This window comes from Chrysochloris asiatica, unplaced genomic scaffold (assembly GCF_000296735.1).
Source record: "Chrysochloris asiatica unplaced genomic scaffold, ChrAsi1.0 scaffold00150, whole genome shotgun sequence".
Classification (NCBI taxonomy): Eukaryota; Metazoa; Chordata; class Mammalia; order Afrosoricida; family Chrysochloridae; genus Chrysochloris; species Chrysochloris asiatica.
Genome location: NW_006408668.1, coordinates 2493588 through 2502254, shown reverse-complemented (window position 1 = coordinate 2502254; position 8667 = coordinate 2493588). Strand labels below are relative to the sequence as shown.

Genomic DNA, 8667 nt, shown 5'->3' with positions numbered 1-8667 from the left:
CTGGTAGGTACATAGTTGTCCCTTTGGCAGTTAAGAGTTTTAATGTCAGCTAACATGTCAGAATCCCACTATGGGCGTATGCATCTATCTCATGAGTAAGTTATGACTGCAGGACACTGAGAAGATTGTGTCTGGGTCTTCAGGAAAAACTGAGAGCCAGATCCAGAGGCAATTAAATCTATAGGTTCAGGATCATCTTGAAGACTACTTTGAGTATGTTGATGGAAAGTGCCAGTGAGTCAGTTCTGACGCATAGTAACTGTGTAAGAGGTTTCTGAGACTTGGGGTTTAAACATACCTAGTGGTCCAGTGTTTATTCTACAGCACCACATCAGGACTTTGGATGTTATTTCTAGAAACTCTTTGATCTAGAATAATGTCTTTCTTTTAAAACTTCTATATTTAGATCAATTCTCTGTGCACAATTTTCTTAGTCATTCATTCTCTCTCCCTTTCACATATAATAATGAATGTTGTTGTTATGTGCCATCGAGTCGGTTCCGACCCATAGCGACCCTGTATAGGGTTTCCGAGGGTGTAAATCTTTACGGGAGTAGTAAGCCTCATCTTTCTCCCGCGGAGCAGCTGGTAGTTTTGAACCGCTGACCTTAAGGTTGGCAGCCCGATTCGTAACCACTGAGTAGATACAAAATAGGTAAGTGCCCTTTCAATAGTAAAGATGAAATCTAAGATAAAAATCCACTAATAAAAGAGAGGAGTACTCATTTAGGAGCTGGTGATTACAAGCAATAAGAGTTGGTAATTGTAAGCAATAGAAATCAGTGTGGGGCTAGCTTTGATCAAGCAAAGAAGCGCTGGTAGCACAGTAGGCTAAATGCTGAGCTGTGAACTGAAAGGTTGGCATCAATTCACCAGCCATTCCATGGTAGCAAGTGGCAGTCTGCTCCTGGAAAGATTTAAGCTAGAGGATAAGCACTGATCTGCTAACTGCAAAGGTGTTGGTTGAAATCCACCAGCTTCTCCTCAGAAGCCCTATACAGGATCTATGAGTCAGAACCAACTAGATAAATGGCACCTAACAACAACATTTATAGTTCTACTTTGTCCTTAAGGTTTGCTATGAGTTGGAATCTATTTGACTACAGTGGATTGCTCAAGAAACAAGTCAGAAGTGATAGTCAGCAGTCAGAAGTGTCTCCTGAGACCCATGGGCAGGGACACAGCCAGAACAGGAAGTGGCCTGGAGAGTTGTCTGGTAGGAGTTTCTTTTTATTTCTTGACTCTTATCCTTGCATTACTCTTTCTCTGATAATTCAGAGTGGTTTTTTTGTTATTGTTGTAGTTTCTCTGGCTAATATGCAGGAAAAACATAGCCACACTGCATCTCTCCCAGATGGAGTTCAAAGCTGACAATACTCTTTTAAACTCTGTGCACTAAATAGAGGAATTAGCTTTATGTAGTTCAGTTTCAAAACAAAATTCCTGGGAGAGAGAATGGAAATAATGTGACTTTGGGCCTAGTAAATGGCCTTGGTTCAATTTGCAGTGGGTCTTCCAAATATTACACATAAAGATTACAAGTGTGTGGAGAGTGTCGGAGGGGGGTTTCAGGGAAATCGACTTACTTTGCTGAGAAATAGGGGTGTATTATAAACTGTGTAGGCAATAACACAAAAAATCCATATACATAGAAATTCAATATAGCCTTTAGTTAAATGTTTCAAGAATATTTTGTTTATCTCCTGAACGTGAGACTGCATTCCAATCCAATGTGTGTTGATTCAAAGGATGATATAACAAATGTCAAAGTTCACCAGGATTAGACAGAGCTTCCTTCTATTGTATATAGGGTCATTGTGAGTAGGAACTGACTAGATGATGGTCTCAGTAGCTTCATATGCATGGGAAAGTTGGACAATGAATTAGGAAGACTATAGAGGAATTGATGCATTTGACTTGTTGGAGAAGAATAGCGAAAGTACCATGGACTGCCAAAAGAACAAACCAACCTGTGTTGGCAGAAGTACAGCCAGAATGCTCCCTAGAAGTCAGGATGGCCAGACTTTGTCTCTTGTGCTTTGGCTATGTGATTAGGAGGTAACGGTCCCTGGAGAAGGACATCATGCTTGGTAAAGTGGAGGGTCAGCGAACAAGAGGAAGACTCTCCAGAGAGGTAGATTGATACAGTGGCAGCAGCAGTGGCCTCAAGCATAGCAGTGATTGTGAGGATGGTGTAGAACCAGGCAGTGTTTCCTTCTGTTGTACAGTCGGAACTGACTCAATGACCCCTACCAACAACAACAACAACAACAAGATGGTACCTGATAACAAAGTTTCACCGATCAAAGACACTAAACCACAGATGTACTGTAATCATATTATCCTTATTAGATGTGAAGCTCGGTTTATACCTTTTGGGAACTATGTCATGAAGCCCACTTTGAGAAACAAGCTGAGCTTTGTTCTTATATGTTTTATTACATAGATGTTTAATAAACATTTTACGTGGAAGAATAATATGGCAAGGGAGTGAACAACTATGGTGGTCATTCCATGTGGCAAGCTCGTTGAAAGTTTTTAATATTATTTGCTAGCTGTTAAACTCTATCTAGGGAGCACAGTGGCTCCTTAGTATAAGCACTCGACTGTGAACCACCAAGTCATGGTTCAAGTTCACCACTCACTCCACGAGAGATAGATGAGACTCTGACCACACAAAGATTTGATGCCTTGCAAACCTTATACAGGGTCACTGTGTATCAGCAGTGTCTTAACAGCATTTAGCCACAACAACAACAGAAAATTCTATCTAGCCAATGATATAATAATAACAATATTTGATAGCTCCTGGAATGGCACTACAGGATAAGCAGTGGATTGCTAACCACAGGTTCGGTGGTTCAAATCCACCAGCCTCTCCTCAGACGCCTTATACTATGAGTCAGAACCAACTCGACAGCACTTAACAATAACAAAACTATCAGAATGATGCATGAAGCATCAAAAGAAGATGAAGTAATACACAAGAGTCACTGTACCAAAAAGAATTGGCCAATGCTCAACCATTTCAAGAGGTAACACATGATCAAGAACCAATGGTATTGAAGGAAGAAGTCCAAGCTGCACTGAAGGCACTGATGAAAAACAAGATTCCAGGGAATGATAGAATAAAAATGATGCAATGCTGGAGGTGCTCACTTATCTATGCCAAGAAATTTGGAAGATAACAACCTGGCCAACTGATTGGAAAAAAGCTGTATTTGTACCCATTCCAAAGAAAGGGTACAATGCAAAAAAACATCCAACAATATCACTGCTATTACATACTTTTAAATTTTGCTGAAGAGAATTAAAGGAAAACAACAGCAATTAAACAAACAGTTGCGGCAGTACATTGACAGAGAACTGCCAGAAAGTCAAGCTGGATTGAGAAGAAGACATAGAATGAGGGCTATCATTGCTGATACCAGATAGATCATGGCTAAAAGCAGAAAAGATGTTACTTTATTAACTATGCAAAAGCACACTCATAAATGTTACTGTGTGGAACTTAAAAAACTATGGATAACATTGTGAAGAATGGATATTCCAAAAATACTTAATTGTGTTTATTAGAAAACTGTACATAGACCAAGAAGCAGTCATTAGACTAGAACAAGGGGATACTAAATGGTTTAAAGTCAGGAAAGGTTTGTGTCAGGGTTGGATCATTTCACCATATTTATTCAATCTGTATGCAGAACAAATAATCTGGGAAGTTGGATTACATGAAGAAGAATGTGGCATTAGAACTGGAGAAAGACTTATTAACAACCTGTGATATGCAGATGACACAAACTTGCTTGCTGGAAATGAAAAGGACTTAAAATACTTGCTGATGAAAATTAAAGACTACAACCTTCTGAATGGATTGCACCTCAATATAAAGAAAACTAAAATCGTCACAACTGTACCAATAAATAGCATCATGATAAGTAGAGAAAAGACTGAAGTTTTCATCTTGCTTGATTCCACAATCAACACTCATGGAAACAGCAGTCAAGAAATCAAACGACACGTCTGCTGTACAAGGCCTCTTTTAAGTAGCAAACAGCAAAAATGTCAGTTTGAGGACTACGGTGCACCTGACCCAAGTCATGGTGTTTTAAATTGTTTCATATGCATGTGAAAATTAGACAACAAATAAGTTGTCATTGTTAACTGCCATCGAGTTGATTCCAACATATCATGACCTGTATAGGGTTTCCAAGGAGCAGCTGATGAGCTTGAACCATCAACCCTGCAGTTCAAACAACTTCGTAGCCTGACGCATTAGCCCACAGCACCACACCAGGACTTCAATAAATAAGACCAAAGAAAAAAATCAATGCACTTGCATTATGGTGTTGGTGAAGAATATTTAAAGTACCATGGACTGCTAAATTCAGCCAGAAATACAGCCAGAATGTTCCTTAGAAGCCAGAACGGGGAGACTTTATCTCTTATACTTTAGACATGTTATCAGGAGTGACCAGACCCTGGAGAAGGAAATCATGCTTTGAAAACTGGAGAGTCAGCACAAAAGAGATAGATTGATGCGGTGGCTGCAGCAATTGTGAGGATGGTGCAGTAGAGGACAGCGTTTCATTCTGTTGTGCATAGGGTCACTGTGAGTCGGGACTGACTCAACAACACCTAACAACAAGAACAACAACAAACTCTATCAAGTTCGCAGCAATGGTGGGGCAGTGGCAGAATTCTCACTTTCCATGTAGTAGTTGTTGTCGTTATGTGCCGTGGAATCAGTTCCGACTCATAGCGACCCTGTACAGGGTTTCCGCGGCTGTATATCTTTAGGGGAGCAGAAAGTCTCATCTTTTTCCCGCGGAACAGCTGGTAGTTTCGAACTGCTGACCTGAAGGTTCACAGCCCGATTCGTAACCACTACGCTACCAGAGGGGCTTCCATGTAGTAGAGGCGGGTTCAATTCCTAGTCAATATCTCGCGTAGCTATAATTACCCATCTGTCAGTGAAGGCTTGTGTATTGCTATGATACTGAACTCATTTTTGTGGAACTTCCAGTGTAATTTAGACTAGGAAAGAAAGACCTGGCGATCTACTTCTGAACATCAGCCATTTACTCCTCTATGGATTACAACAATTCGGGAGTCCTAGTGTGGCGCTCTAAGATAATGCTTTGTACCTCAAGGCCAGTTTGAATTGCAAGGCCGGCTACTCAAACTCACCTGCCGCTCCTCAGAAACCCTATACAAGTCACTGCGAGTCAGAACTGACTCGATGGCAATTAACAACAATTCTGTTGTGCATGGGGGGAGCACAGGAGTTGGAGATAAAGTTGATTGCTAACAGCAAAAAACTCTACCAATATTCTTTCATCTGTTAGTCATTGAAGTCATTATCATAAGACCTTTCTTTTTGGAATGAGGTGGTTCTATAATTTCATTCCTTGGAAGAAGTACTGCCAGAATGCTCCTTAGAAGTAAGGATGAGAAGACTTCATCTCACAAACTTTGGAATGTTATCAAAAGGAATGAGTCCCTGGAGAAGGACATCACATTTGGTAAAGTGGAGGGTTAGTGAAAAAGAGGAAGACCCTCAATGAGATGAACTGACACTGTGCTGCAACAAGGGGCTCGAGCATTCTCTGATTACTGAATGGAACAACATGATAGGAAAACCACAGCAGAGGGTTTTTTATTTGCAGTGCCCCTGATGATCTCCCAGCAGCAGTGATTCTTAGCTTGGATCAGTCTTCTACAAACAAAATCTGGCTACTTTTCACCTTGGTCATAAATCTTGATAACCTGATAAGCTTATGGCTTCTTGGACTGAGAGCTTCCTAAGGAAGTGAAGGAAAATCTTTCTGAGGTGAGACAAGGTCAATCACAAAGGTAAGGCTCAAAATTCCTTAGTGTTTAGAATGTATACCATGACCCACAGGTAAGCACTGAGAATAAGATGTTTACAGGAAAATGTTTACAGGAAAAGCATAGAATGTTCTGGCCCAGCATGGCACTTATTGCTTGGAGACTGTCAGCCAAATGGTTGGTTCAATCCCTTCTTGTGGTTTAGGATGTGGTCTTCTAAAGCAAGGCTCAAGTTAATGAAAACATTTCTAAAGAGAAAGCTCAAGTTATCCATGCTTCAAACGGAAAGCTGAGCAAAGCTGAACTCATTTCTCAGGGGGCTCAGCCATGAGAAAGACCTCTTTTGCAATACTTAGGATGCTATAAAACTTGGAATTTGAAATAATTCTTCCCAGAACACTTGGCTATAGGTCACAAGCTATTCCTGAGGAATGGGATAAAGTTAAAGCAGACTAAGTATACAATGAAGACAAATAAAATAGAGTCATTATCCACAGCCAGCAGTTTTGTTTTGAGAAAATAATTGGAAGGTTTAAATGAGTGGCTCTTTATCAAACTTGGTGCTCTTTACTTAATATTTATAGTATCCCCTTTATTTCCTAAAATGAAAGTCATTGATAATATAACCTACCTATACATGATATTACGAATCAGGCTGCGAGCCAGAAGGTCAGCAGTTCGAAACTAACAGCTGTTCCTTGGGAGAAAGATGAGGCTTTCTGCTCCCGTAAATATTTACAGCCACGGAAACCCTGTATAGGGTCACTATGAGTCGGAACCGACTCCATGGCATATAACAACAACAACATACATGATATTAAGGCGCTCTGGTAGCGTAGTGGTTATGAATTGGGCTGTGAACCTCAGGGACAGCAGTTCAAAACTACCAGCTATTCCCCAGGAGGCTTTCTGCTTCCGTAAAGATTTATAGCCTCAGAAATCCTGTACAGGGTTGCTATGAGTCAGAACCAACTCCATGGCACATAACAACAACAACAACAACATACATGGTATTGGAGTCCTGGTGTGGCGCTGTGAGTTAATGTGCCAGACTGCAAAGTAATTTGAACTGCAAAGTTGGCAGTTCAAGCTCACCAGCTACTCTTCAGAAATCCTATACAGTGTTGCTATGGGTCGGAATTGACTCGACAGCACTTAACAACAACATACATGATATTAAAAATTTAAATATAGTGACCTAATCATAATGTAAAGGAGAAATATAAAGTTATTCAATATTCATTTCTGTATGCTTGCAGCCACATGTAGAGAATTCTGTAACGAAGGCCACTGCAGCTGAAGGGCTAGAACAGTCTGTGGCTCACTGAATTTTACATCATGAGTGGTTTTGCCATCAGTGATGGGCTTTCCCCCCCATATTGCAAAATCTTTAGTACATTTACAAGAAAAACAAAGGTCAACTTTCCCTCATGGTAGCTGCCTTTCTGAAAATTCAATATATATGAAAACTGTACAAAAAAGACTTTGTACTTATATAAGAAACAGAATCAGGCTCTGATAATTATAGAGGATTTTGCCTACATTCGGGTCTGGTGGTCCATCCGAAAGTTTTGTAGGATGTCGGACAATTTGTTGTAGAATGTGTAGTAGCCTTAACTTCTGCCTACTAAGTAAAGCACACTTTCAAACACAGACAACCTGAAATATACCCACAAATATTTCCTGCCTTACAGCATGTTCCATCTCCATGGAGAGCCACTACTACCTCATTGTCATAGTGTCTTAGGCTTAGAAGTGTCCTTAAAAATCTTCTAAGGGGCAGCCAGCTGGGTCAAAAGGGAGCTGGGTTAGGATGGACAAGGACGTGCTGACTACACTTAAGATCCTCATCATTGGCGAGAGTGGGGTGGGCAAGTCCAGCCTGCTCTTGGGGTTCACAGATGATACTTTTGACCCAGAATTGCAGCAACAATAGGTGTTGACTTCAAGGTGAAAACAATATCAGTGAATGGCAATAAAGCTAAACTTGCAATATGGGATACTGCTGGTCAAGAGAGGTTCAGAACATTAACTCCCAGCTATTATAGAGGTGCTCAGGGTGTTTTATTAGTCTGTGATGTCACAAGAAGAGAACCTTTGTTAAACTGGATAATTGGTTCAATGAATAGGAAACATACTGCACGAAAAATGACATAGTTAACATACTAGTTGGAAATAAGATTGATAAGGAAAACGTGAAGTTGCACAAAAGCATTCCATGTTATTTATAGAGGCAAGTGCAAAAACCTGTGATGGTATACAATGTGCCTTTGAGGAACTCGTTGAAAAGATCATCCAGATCCCTGGACTATGGGAAAGTAAGAACTAGAATAAAGGAGTAAAACTGTTGGATAGAGAAGAAGGCCACGGAGAAGGAGCCTGTGGTGGTTACTGTTCTGTGCTATAAACATTGGGAAATTCCTTCTCTGGCATATTTGATCAGATAATGACATCTTTCTGTATATAAACTCTTTAACTGCTGTTTTAGGGACTTTGCAGTTTGCACATATTTGTTTTGTATCATGACAGTAAATATTTGCAGGAAATCTTACTCATCGGCTTTCCAAGGTAACATGTTATATGGTAAGCATGCACAGTTTGCAGTCTACAAGTTTTTGTTTTTTTTTTAATTATTAATGTAACGTAAAATAGGTGTACCTTTTAAGTACATTTGATTTCATGATTTACAGTTACCATGTAATTTAAAAAATATCCATCTATTTAGTATCTGTTGATACAAGGTCTGCTTTTGATCTCCTTTTGCTTAAATACTCCTATTGATTATCAAATTACTTGGTATCTAGAACTCCTAGGGAACATTGGGAGATATACATATTC

The 8667-nt window shown here is 40.0% G+C and overlaps 1 pseudogene; it reads left to right on the top strand.

Moving 5' to 3' along the window:
- The first annotated feature begins 7642 nt into the window (after positions 1-7642).
- LOC102830640 lies at positions 7643-8236 on the top strand (annotated as a pseudogene).
- Positions 8237-8667: the final 431 nt, after the last annotated feature.